The 13,716-nt window shown below is 33.5% G+C and overlaps 1 pseudogene across 1 annotated transcript; it reads left to right on the plus strand.

Moving 5' to 3' along the window:
- The first annotated feature begins 671 nt into the window (after positions 1-671).
- On the plus strand, positions 672-11,303 carry LOC146162702 (uncharacterized; annotated as a pseudogene). Its single transcript, XR_014494736.1, has 6 exons — positions 672-892; positions 1,885-2,108; positions 3,280-3,451; positions 5,183-5,351; positions 6,490-6,766; positions 8,579-11,303. The product of XR_014494736.1 is annotated as an uncharacterized LOC146162702 (transcript).
- Positions 11,304-13,716: the final 2,413 nt, after the last annotated feature.

Consider the following 13,716-nt stretch of genomic DNA (forward strand, 5'->3'; position numbering starts at 1 on the left):
TGAAATTTGATTGATTTCTTTTAACAGGAACAAGTTAGGGTTGAATTGAATTTTTGCAAACTCTGTAAGTAGAATAAATTAAGTTTAGAGAGCGCTCGTCTAGAATCCAACCACTTTTTTTTACAGTAACAAAAAAATTTGTAGAAAATGAAATTGTCAGAAATAAATAAATATAATAATAATACTGGACCCATAACACAAATAATATAAGTAAGATAACATAATGTTAGTAATATTAATACAAACCACCGGACGAAAATGTACGATTCTAGACAAAAGCAAAAAAAAAAAAACTATATTTTCCTTTCTTTCTAAAAATAATTCAGTGAGTTTCAAAACCACAAATTCTTAATATTTTCTACAACTTTATTTTGAAGCCGCAAACCACATTATTGTTTACACTATAGTTTGAAGACTGAGATTAAATAATATATTTAATTTTAATTAACGATTACTTTGTTAAGAGAAACATTTAAATAAAAAACTGACCACAGTAAAACAAAGCATTTCGAGATGAAACAACGACAATAAGTTTGAATTTTAAGTTATGAAATACGTAAGTAATCATATTAATGTATGTTACTCGTTAACAAATAATAAACAACGTATTTTATGCTGAGTCATGCGCGACAGCAATCGGCGAAGCATTTCGAAAATGTAAATAAAAAAGTTTTGCAGAGTAAATTAATAATTTAATTAATCGTCACCTAGCTTGCATTTTGCAAGATTAAGGAACGTGAAAACATGAATGTAGCAATTTCAAAGGCTGCTGTGCGAATGCGTCGCATATTGGATCACGTAAAATGCGATTCTCACACAAGGCCGGTTTCCTTTTTCTCCAAACACAAGAAAATCGAAGTTTTCGATGCTCAAATGAGTTATTATGACTCTGGTAAGTTGGCAGTGTACAGAATCAATTTATTAAACCTTGTTTTAAATTGTTTTACACCTACTAATTGTTATAGTGGAGTTTACTATGTTTGGTTAATACTAATTTACGGAATGATGAATGGTCGGAACGCTCACTAATTTAAGTGTTACCCCGTTAAAACAATTATTGAACCAACGCACAATATTTGGGTTAGGGTGAGGGTTAGCGCTTGGGTGAAGGTGGTCAAGTGTTATTATATTTAATAATAATACTGTGAGCGTTCCAACCATTCCGACCATACATCATTCCGTAAATTAGTGTTACCCCTATGTTTGACATATGACCTTTTCAACGTGGTTTTCATTTTAAACTCAATTACAAATACCATCCTGTTTAATTTAACGCGAACCACTTTCCATAGGCTCGTGAATTAAATCAAACAATGGTCTTGGTGTTTTTAACAAGTCGCCAAACCTTATTTTGTATAAGGTAACTTTAGTCGAATTTTTGTTGCTTTGCAAATAACTAGTTTTCAAGTATTTGCTATAACATGTTTAGTGTAAGTCAAGTCATTTGTATCAGTATATAAATGTTAAACTGGGTCATTTATTTTGTGCCAATGATTCACAAAGCAAATGCTAAACACTTATACAAAGCTAAGAATAATATAACTCAAAAACTATTAAAATTACATCAGTTTTTCCTACGAATTATATCAGTTCAAGTCCCCCCCTCCCAAAAGAAAAAAAATTAACTTATTATTAAAAAACAATAATTTAAGTACGCTTTAGTCCAGAGGTTGACTCAAATTTGTTCAACACTGAAATATTTATAAAATTCTGCATATTTTGCAGCAAACCACTAAATTTACATCTACTAATTATTCTGTGTTCTTCACTTCATTAAATAGAAGTTTAATTTGCTAATATAGAAATACATCAATAATTCATTTCCTAAATTAAAAACTTTTCAATCAGCAATTTATAAATCATCCCACTTTCTTTTGTTTTTAGGTGTTTCTAAAGCCGACAAAGCAATTGTTTTTCACCATGGCAACCCAACATCTTCCTATTTATGGAGGAATGTGATTCCCCATGTTGAGAGTGTCGGAAGATGCTTGGCGCCGGACCTGGTGGGAATGGGAAGATCTTCCAAGATTCCTGGATCCATGTACACCTTCCAGGATCACTACAACTACCTTAAAAAGTGGATGGATTCCGTAAACTTGACAAGTAAAGTAGGTTTTCGGTCGTCAATATTCATTTTAAATTGATGCATCTACATATTGGTTTAAGTAAAATGTTTATGATTTGAGTGTTAACCACTGTGCAAAAGTTTCTGTTTGCACTTAAAAAAATTTTTTGTATGTGCATAGTGGAGATTGCCTTGAAATTGTATAAAAATTGTGTTATTATGTTGACAAGCTTTCGCACAATCGTGCTTCATCTGGTCAAAGTAGGATTGGAAGGAATAAAAAGATCAACATTGGAATACAACTTGTCGTTTAACAGTGAATCCTGATTACAATCATAATATTATACTCTAGGAGCAATAAACTGTGTATTGTAAAGTTCACTGTCTTTCATTTTCTGTAGACCCCATTTTGTTAAATGTAGGTAGAACTTTAATGCATAATATTCGGAGGTATTACTTTAACGCAGCAGGAGTATCAAAGCGCATATGGAAGTAGGTAACATTTGTATAAATAAAGAAGTCAACATCATTAAGTTAAAAAGAGTTGTTTAAAATGTTCAAAATGATACATACTTCCAAATGGAACAGCAGATGCTTTTAATAAGGCACACCATAATCAGTCGGCCCAATCAGGAATTTCGCGCAAGCAAGTCAGGCTAGAAAATTAACTAGCCTTTGGTAAGGTTCGAACTCACGACCTACGGTCATACCAGGACTTTCACTCTACCAACTGAGCTACACAGGCTCAGCGGAAGCTGGTTAAGAAACAACCATAGCACCATTGTCTGCTGTATCCTGTTCATACATACAACCATAATAGACGGATTTATAACATGTGTCGCTTTACACTTATTACCCGTATTTTGGAGTAGGCTGTCATACTGTTGAGCTTAATGAATCTTCAGGCGACAGGCATTAAGGAGGTATAGCAGCAATGCAAACACAGACTTCTTACCAAAGGAATTCTAGCCTAGTATGCTTTAAAGGGTTTGTAATATATCACTGTCATAGGGTCCTTCTTGACTTACCTTGTTTTTGGTATACTTGATGCAATGTAGCGCTAATCATTATTTACATAAAAGCAACCCAGATATAATGTGTGCTTTATCATTTATCAATGGCCATTAAAGCTAAGAAAGGCTTGGTCGCAGAATACACACTGTGTATATGTACCTTCCAGTTACTTCTATACATGGGATTTAATATTTTCCCAGGTTGTCCTTGTGATCCATGATTGGGGCTCTGCACTGGGTTTCCACTGGGCCAACATGCATCGTAACAGGGTGAGCTCCATCACTTTCATGGAAGCCCTCGTCACACCCATGACCTGGGAGCAATTCCCCGAAGCTGGACGCAAGATTTTTCAAGCCATGCGATCGCCTGCTGGTATGTTACTCTTTTTGCATTTAGTTTTCAATTATTTGGTCACACCCTGGGTTGAGGTTAATTAAGAACGGGACTTTTTTGTCTGTCATGTTTGGGTTTATTTGGAATGGAATTTTTGATTTACATTTATAAGTAGGGTGATTTATTTTTAACCCCCAATTTGATCTAATAAAAATACATTGATTTTATCAATACTTTTTGTATATAAAGTACTACATACATTAGTGTCTTTGCTTTGCCAGTTACTTGTTTTTAATGTTTTACTGATCACCAATGGACCATGAATCAGTATTTTCTTTCAGGTTTATGCCAATCTCTTAAAAAAATTACCCTATTTATAAGTGACTGAATAACAAGTATCGCACAAATACAGGCCAAGTGCTCACTTCTCAGTTACCAATTAAAGCAATTTAGACCAAAAATTTTTTCTTCTGGTATTTATTTGTTTTTTTCGACATTTCGGCTAAATATCCAGGAAACCTTCATCAGGGAATGTAGCCTACCACGCTCAACACCACGCACAGTAAAAAAATAGATATAATATAGCTGGTAGCAACAGCATATTTATAAAGCCATTTCCTGACTTATTTTAATAAGCGGTGGTATGTTGTTTATGGCAGATTAATAAAACCAACTAAAGGCCACTTAAATAAGCTTCTAATTGGTATACTTTGAATACACACCCCACTTGGTCAAGTTGTAAAAAATACCCATACTTGTATGAGGACCGCTACTCTAATTGGACAATTAAATCTTTACCTTTTACTTACCCAAATGCAAATAACAGGTAAAATTTAGTATTGAATCACTGAAACCATTTAACTGAATGCCCAATTGTAAATGTTTGAGTATTACCTAAATTGTAAAGTGTTTTTGAACAATTTATCAGTACTATGTCTCTATGCAAGGTTTCCGTCTAGTTATTTAATCTGTAAAAGTATTTGAATTAATTTGTGTAATAAAAATGTGTAAAACCCTTTGTTTTTTAAAAGTTTTTAAATAGCATTGAATTTTTTTATTTCTAGCTTGCGGTTATTTGTTTAGAAAGTCCCAGAGTAAAACAAAATTTTAAACTATTTGTTATTGTGTTAACCATGGCTTTTATGCTGCCATATTTTCAAATTATATTAAATATATATTCAGTAATCCAGGTCCGTGGAAAATCTATACATTTTCAAAGTGTTTTAAATTTTTATTTTCTTCAAAGTGTGTAGCAGCCAGACTTGGACAACTAGATAATTCTAGTTTTCTAATTTAATGATTAATAGAAAAATGCGGTATTATCTAAGTTGTAAATTGCTTGTGTGCTCTAATTCTAGTTCTAATATTTTCGGATTTTTCTAAAAATGCTACTTTTTCCAATGGCCTTTTAGTCTTTCATGCGAAACAAATAATTTGAATTATTACTATTCAGTCAGAACGACTTGTTAGTGGTTTTTACATTCTGAAAAGCTAAAACATATAAAAATTAGCACCGAAATATTTATCATTCGCATTATAATAAGAATGAATTGCAATTTAAATATAGTTGATTGTAAATAATTAAATGTAATTCTAGTTTAAATTTTAATTAAGTTCTAGATTTCAAGAATTCGGTAATTCTAATTCCAATCTAATTTGAGTAAACAAACATCATCCAATTCTAATCTAATTTGGAAAAATGAAATGATCTAATTTTTGGCAGCCCTGTGTTTGTTTCCTTACACTGAAATCGCTCTTTACTGACTCCAGGTGACGACATGTTCCTCCAGAAGAACTGTTTGTCCAGAACATTCTTCCTGCCAGCATCCTGCGTCAGTTGGGTGACGAGGAGATGGAAGTTTACCTGGAGCCATTTAAAGATGCTGGAGAGGATAGGAGACCAACTCTTACCTGGCCTCGCCAGATTCCAATCAAACCAGTTGGTAGGGAGTATTTTTTTTGTTTTATAAAGCTGTTTTTTCAACCTTTTTTTGGTCACCAAACACCTAAAGCATTAAAAACGCCAGATTCCAATCAACCCAGAAGGTATGGCGATAGTTTTTTTTAAGTTTTAGAAAGTTAATGTTTTTTCAACCTTTTTTGAGTCAGCAAACTTTTTTTGAGTCACCCTGATGCATTAAAACGCGAGATTCCAATCAAACCAGATGGCAGGGTGTAGTTTTTTTGGTTTTAGAAAGCTGTTTTTTCAACATTTTTTGATCACCAAACACCTGATGCAATAAAACGCCAGATTTCAACCAAACCAGATCGTAGGGCGGTAATATTTTTCAAGTTTTACAAAGGTAATGTTTTTTCACCTTTTTTAGCCACCAAACACCTAGTACATTAAAATAAATTACTTTTTAACCACACTGAAACATCCAATAGTTACAAAGCCAAATAGGTTGAGTAAATCAACGTCATCTAAAAAAATACGTTTTGATACGCAGACGCGAATCTAGGGTTTTCGTTTTTTGGGACCGTGAAATTTTTGAGATGAATTTGAATCTTACGTGAAATAGTGACGTCACAAAGTAACTTAAACGTTACGTCATAAACAATCTAGGTTGGGGAGGTGTTACTTTTAATGCAAAAGCTACATAACTAAGATGTTATCAATTCTCGCAAAGCGAAAAAAAATCCTTTATATTGTTTAAGTTGCCGAGACCTTCATTTTCTCAGGTGCGGTTTAACACACGGCGCCGTTGGGTTAAACTGATTTAATAGAAATGGGCTTAAATATCCTATAAACATAATTTAGATTCGCGCGAAGCGCTAAATAAATTTGCATTCGCGTAGTTAACGTAAGCAAAAAATACATGTTGCGGAGGGCCCATGGTCACCTAATACATTAAAAAAACGCAAGTAACACCGGGAACGCACCGGGAACGTCGCGGCACACAAGATGCGGAGTAGTGCCTTAGAATTATCTCGTTGTATAAGTCGTTAAATTTCACGCTTTTTTAAGATAATGCCGATATACTTCTATCTCACCTTGACATTCATTATCAAGCCACATTACAGATCCGTGCTGTATACTGTGTATAGTGTACCTTTGAATTATCTCGTTATCCAAGTCTTCGTATTTCCCACAATTCAAGGTCCAGCTGACTGACGACTACAACCGCTGGATGCCTCGCTCCTCCGATCTTCCCAAACTCCACATCGGAGCAGATCCGGGATTCTTCTCCTCCTTTATCAAGGATCAGATCCGAAGCTGGCCGAACCTTGAGAGCGCCGAGGTGGCTGGACTCCACTTCTTGCAGGAGGACTCGCCCGAACAAATCGGGAAGACTATCGAGCAATTTCTGGTCGGCAAAGTCCACAAGTAGTCGTGTCAATGGGAATATATTGGTAATTTGGTACAGCTGACAATAATTATTTTTTTTTTAAATTTCACTTCTAGTGGTGTCTACAAATGTGCGCACAATGGTTTCTGGTCGACAAAGTCCACAGGTAGTCGTGCCAATTGAAAAAGATTGGTAACTTGGTACATCTGTTGATAATTTTTTTAAAGTCCACCTCTAATCATGTCTACAAAGTCACACAGCGGTTTCTGGTTAACAGAGTCCACAAGTAGTCGTGTCAAATAGGGAATGATTGTTAATTTGGTAAAGCTGACTTTATTTTTTTCATTCTACTTTTAGTCATGTCTACAAAATTTCGCTTATTTTTTCCATCTTGACACTAAAAATAAACGAAAAACGAGCCTTTTAGTGAAAGGACAACAACTGTGCGTTCACCTTCCCTATAGGGCTGTTTGCTGTTCGTTATATTTTCTTTGGATACATCACAGAAGGTCGCAGAATACTAATGAAAGAAAAAAAGAAGAAAATTCGTTCCGATGATGCGCTTTTTTTTAACCACAGCTTTATGCAATATAACTAGCAAGGTAAAGTATTTTTTTTAATAGATGATTTTTATGACACAACACAGAATAAAGACCATTGCCATAAACTTGCCTGGGTGCAAACTATAAAATAGGCGTCCCTCCTTCATGTTTAATCACAGTTGCTATCATATCAATTGTTTTACTTTGCGCTTAGAGGCGTTACAAAATAATAGTATACAGTTATAGTTATGCGACAAATAAAGAAAGAGATTTATGCTAAACATAAAAAATAAGATTAAAAATATATATGATTAACACGATAGATAGTATATAACTTATAGAGCCAAGAGATAGGCGGGAATTAAGTATTTCGGGCACCACGTCTAGTGATGTCAGCTACTTGACATTTTATTCCGATACCAATATCATATATTTTGGGCAAACAGTTTCGCGATCCGATCTAATACGAAATGGTGCCAATGCCAAAATGCCATTACTGTGCCCAAATGCCCAAACAAACAAAGTCGGTGAAATTGATAGGTTAAAAGGTAAATTTCAGGTAATTAGGCAAAAATGTGCTTTACCGTTAAGTTTAGAAACCACCGGTTATCAACTTTAGCGATGAGAGGGATGTAGTTACGTGTAAGAAGGCGCTGACTCTTAAGGCGGAAGCCGACGACTGCGTATGTCGCTTACACGTTTTTGTATCTGACTCCAAAGGAGCAGGTCGCTCGAATACCTTTCCTTAACTTCTTGAACTCTAGACAGAGTTACTTCACTCAGTTGATATTGCTCGTTGAGTATATATTCACAAATCTCAGTACACACGATAACGTAACGCGTGGATTCAAGCTGCTAGTCAATAAGACGTATTAAACACAATAGCATCGAGTAGAATCCAATGTTAAACGCTGGAAGCAGACAGTTCGGTGCTAGGTCACGCCTCAGTTAACGCCGGTCATGTGTATAGTGACGTCAAATTGGGCAAATTAGAAGGAAAATAGGAAAATAACTTTCAAACTCTACATAACCTCCTACTTTTTGACAAATTTACCTGAAAGGTAGAATCACTGCGTCGGATCACGAAAAATTGCTAAAATTTTTTTATTAATTTGGTATCGGATCGGCACCGATACAAGCCTAGAATCGAACGAGTAGCTGCCACTCGGTATTATCGGCCTCATCCTTTCCCTACTCTTTGCATGTAACTGTGTACAGCAGTCGCGATTTCATGATATTGTTTTCCATGGGCTTTAATACATATATTTAAACACATTTAATACTGTACAAGTGTACATCCCCATAATTTAAATTTTGCGACATATGTTTTACAGGCATTTCTATCAAGTGAGACTACATGTACAGGGTGGCCAAAAACCTACCACATTTCAAATCGTCACTGTACCAAAACTGTAGCAGTCTGAAACGAGGTTGAATTGAAACTTCGCAGCAGAGGACCTACCATTTGTGTTTCAGGTTTTAGTTTTTATAAGTATATAATGTTTTGTGCAAATTCTTTAAAATTAAAAAAAAGAGTTTTGTGCAAATTCTTTAAAATGTATCTGTAAGTAAAATGACCTGGACAGGCGAACACCGTGCACGTTGTCTACTTTTTCTATAAAGCTGCGGACAAAAACATACCATAGCAAACCATAACAACCAAAAAAGAATAACGGCTAAAACAAGATATGTCCCGAAAATAAATCTTCGGTCCATATAACAAGACGGGGTACGGTTGTTCTATATTTTGTCCAGGGATATATTTTCAGGGCTTGGTGTTTATTTTGTTTTATTTTACTTAAGTTGATTTTAATTTAATTGATTTTATTTATAAATAAAATTTCCCCACTTAACTTATGGCTTAGATGCAAAAGGGGTTCAAATTCGGCAAGGTTTTGGGAAATGATAGAAACATATATTTAATAAATAGAATTTACGTAGATATATTGCGTACGGCAATGTTATTAAAATTTGGACAGCTAACATATTTAAAAGCAAATATAATCATTCTCTTTAAACGAGCAGTCACTGTTAAAACAGAATCTTTAAATCTGTTGTTTCAACAATATGCAAAGCTCTTTTATGTGCCAAATACGCCAACTTTCAAATAGAAAAGTTTGCCAATTTAAACCAAACAAACGTAGTATTTAAGACTTAAAAAAAAATGCATTCAACATTAGCATTTTTTTTCTCTTGTACAATTTTAAGTTGTGTAGGCCTGGTGTTGATATGTTTGGTTGGAACAACATGTACAACAGGCGGAACAGAGAGGCGTACACTGCCTCCAAATTCGCGTTTAAATTTGCCGCGGTAAAATATGTTATGTTATAGGAGCACTAAGTTTTTTTTTCTAAGAGAAGCCTCTTTCTAAAAGGCAAGTCGCACACGCCGCTTATTTCCCTAGTGACAATAAAACTCGCAGCATGGTGCCTTCGTCGCTTCGCGAGTTCAACAAAGCAAGCGAATACGAAATCGGTATTGTAGTTTTTCAATCGCTAGATGGGAGTCGATAGCGACAGCGAACTAAAACGATGACGTCACTTTATAGGTTTTTGTCTCCCAATCAAAGGTCCCCTCAAAACAAAAATCCCATTCCCAGACATTTACAAATAGGCACTTACCTACGAAAAACTTTACCTTCATGAGAACTTTCGAGTTGTTGTGACTTTTTGTCCAATTTGTCCGACACAGTTCACGAACGCCATATAAATGTAGCTTCTCGCAATGCTTCCCTGCGTTATACGATGGGTGAAACATTAAAACATGGCCTTGCCTCTTCGTGTATCACCGCGACAATAATTAAAATTTGATGAGGTGTTTGGGTAATATTCGAAAAAAATATTTGATAAATATATTTTATGTAGATAGTGCATACGGCCGTATTATTAAATTCTGGACAGCTAACATGTTTAAAACGCAAATATAATTACTCTGTTAAGGTTGTTTAACGCCTATGGTATACTATACTTTTACCTATGAATTACTAAGACGAGTCATTGCGCACAATGAAAGTCGCACCTCGGGTCAATAAAGCGCAGCATGCGTCTAGTTGCTTCGTCGTCGAACTGAACAAATCAAGACAATATTACCAAATTCTGCGTTGAAGTTTTTCAACCGCTAGATGGGAGTCCATAGCGACGGAGCGTTTAAACGATTACGTCACAATATTTTAGATTTTTTTCCTAAATCCAAGGCACCTAGGGGTGCAGACTAATAAACCTCTTGTACACCTAATACCACTCAATGTTAGGTTGTTTGAGAATTCTTCGATGTATACTTTACCTCTTGTACACCTAATACCACTCAATGTTAGGTTGTTTGAGAATTCTTCGATGTATACTTTTTCTATAAAGCTTCGGACAAAATCGGTCTAAAACATTTAACGGCAAAAACAAGATATGTCATGTCCCGAAAATAATTTTTAGCATAGATAATAACGGCAAAAACAAGATATGTTTTGGTCTCCCAAACATATAATTACCGTGCACTAGCTACACAGACGATACATATTTTAAGCCGTTAATTATTATGTTGTAAGTTTCAACCCTTTTAAAATGATATGCATTGCTATTTCAACAGTGCTAGGATGATTTTCACTAAATTAATCAAAAGAAGAAGAGTTTATTACACAGCAACAGAATATGCTTAATTTACTGTATCTCGTTAACCGCTCACTTTTTTATTGTGCATCCTTCTTTATTTTTATGTTACCTTGTATGTTTTTCCTCATCAGTTTTAGGTGCATCTTTCTAAAAGCAAAATATTGTAAAAGTATGGATTGTTTTCACATTACAATTAAATGACTTTATTTCAGAATTTAAATTTAATTGATTGGTATTATTTTTTAGTTGTTGTTAGACAAAATATGCCAGCAGTGCCAAATTAATACTGTAGTGTCTGTGTATATGACAGCATGTTTGTTTGTTAAACTGTTCAACCTTTCATTAAGATTTCCTTTTCAAGCTAAACTCTGACTTGGTAACTTTTGCGCTTTATCTTCTACTGTGAGAGCTGTAAAATCAAATATTTAAACTCTATATATGTGAGACATGATGTGATATGAGCTATATTCGTTGAATGCGCAGTAATGCTCAAGTTTTTGGGTGTATAATAAATCTGACAGTCTTACAATATGCATGTTAAAATATAGTGGCAGTTTGTTTGTTTCGATATAATGGAGTTAAATAAGATGGTATTCAGTATCCCCCTGTTGATAAATACAACACTATGTCTAATACAGTGGCTTGCAATAAAATAAGTAAAACTTTACAACTTTAAAGGTAATGGTGTAAACAAAAGCAGTCAAAAAACGTTTTTTTAGTGCAATTTGTTTATTTTGCGAGGGCAGTTAAAATGAACAACAAAAATTTAAAAAAAGAACATGCAATGCGACTGGTTAGAGAAACACCAAATATATCGGCCGATGTTAACTAAATTCAGATGGTGCGGAATAAACAGATACATCCTTTGCATTAGATTGAATTGTTTATAGTTTCACTCAAACAAGTAGTCAGATATATTTTCTATTTATTTATTTTAGAACCTCCAAAGTCTTGCAATCATGAGTGGGCTTGAAATCCTGCGCAATATAAATTATAATCATAATTTTATTAAACAATGTAATTTAAATGATCTCTTCCCTTTATGGTAAATGCGTTGCCGGCATCTAAATTTTCAAGTTGCCATAAAACAACTGTATATCCATAACACTTCAAGTCTGGCTGAAATAATTAATGTTTGTGTGTGCTTTATAGTTTAAGAAATATTAGGTTGTATTAAATTCAGAAAATATTAATAAACCGTATTGGAACAAAATTATTTCTCATCAATTAGCCCAGAGCAGTTCATATTAATAGTATGTCATCAATTCAAAATCTCTGTTTTTAGCAAGAAAAACATCCCTCACAAGCCGGGTCTGTTTGTTGTTTTACATGAAATCACAAAAAGTGTTGTGAGAATTGATAAAAAATTTGAGTCAATAAACAATTTAAAAATTCAGAATTTTTTGTGCTTACAGCTGCTGACAAGTTTTATAGATTTATACAGTGTATAATTGTGTTTTAAAATCTGAAACTAAAAATTATTATTTACCATTCACAGTTGATTAGTAAATAGTTGTAAATAAATCATATTACTGTGAAAAATTTCATGAGATCCAACCTAATATATAAATATATCCCCATTAAAAGCACCATATGGGGCGTTTAGGAATTTTGATAAATTACAATATTATATTAATTTTTTATATTTAGCTGTATTTATTTGTATATATGTTGATAAAAATAAATTCATTGAATATTGATACTAACAAAAAAGAATTGTAAACTGGTAATCCTAATGACCATATGATAAACAAAATACTAAGATGCTTATGTTTATATGTTAACATTCAAAACACTAAAATAAAATGTGATTTGCTGGATGCAATCTACATTCAGCCACAAGGCTATCATATTTTGACTAGTGTTTAGAATTTGCATGTTACGGATACATATTAACCGCTTTACTAAAACTCTGATCAGACTGTTTATTGCAACAGTGAATTTATTCACAATGTTTACAGAGCAAGTATCGTGTTTAAACTGAGCATATTGCTTTGTTGGTTTAGTGAGTTTATGACACACCAAACTACCTTGGGCGGCAGTTGTTGCTCATTGCTTAAGTTTTTTTCTGCAAGGCTCTGGTAATATCAGGTATACATTTTTGATGCAAAATTTTATTTGATTTATGTTTATTTTGCAACAAATGAAACCTGTAGGAAATGGAAAAACGGGTTAGTAAATTAATGATAAGTAGGGCGAATATTTTTTGACCAAAAAATAGGAAATTTTGACCTGAAAATAATTTATTTTGACAAAAGTTTGACCTGATAGAAATACATTGATTTGAATAACTTAGGCATCATTAATCACGCGTTTTTATACTGTATATTGCTCTAATAAAGATATAATACGGTTAAAATGACTTTGAACTTCTATCAAAACTATTTTTTTTGATAAAATGAAAGATAAATTTCAAAATAACCGAACGACCAGACTTTAGTTAAAAAGCATACTTTAGTTTTTTTTTTAATTTTGTAAGCGATTTATGTGCAATTTTATTCGATTTTAACTTACAAAAATATTGACAAATTTTGACCTAACGTGTAAATTTTGACTTTAAGTCAAAAAATATTCGCCCTAATAATAAGGATTTATAAACATCTTGCATAAAATAATTATGGTATAAGAAACAATACAATATAAATGGCTGACTTAAATCCTGAAATTAACATTGAAAAGTAAGAACTGTCTTAATCGGCCAGATAAACATATTTTAATTATTTTTCAAATCAACACCTCCAAATCGACGCCTGTTAATCAACAGACACTGGACCATATAAGCTCTAATTTGCTAATTGTCATATTTAACTCACTTTCTTCACTTAAAGATCTTGGTGGGCTGGTTAGGTTTAGTTGAACTTATATTGTTT

The sequence above is a fragment of the Ascidiella aspersa genome, chromosome 3 (assembly GCF_963924565.1).
Source record: "Ascidiella aspersa chromosome 3, kaAscAspe10.2, whole genome shotgun sequence".
Lineage (NCBI taxonomy): Eukaryota > Metazoa > Chordata > Ascidiacea > Phlebobranchia > Ascidiidae > Ascidiella > Ascidiella aspersa.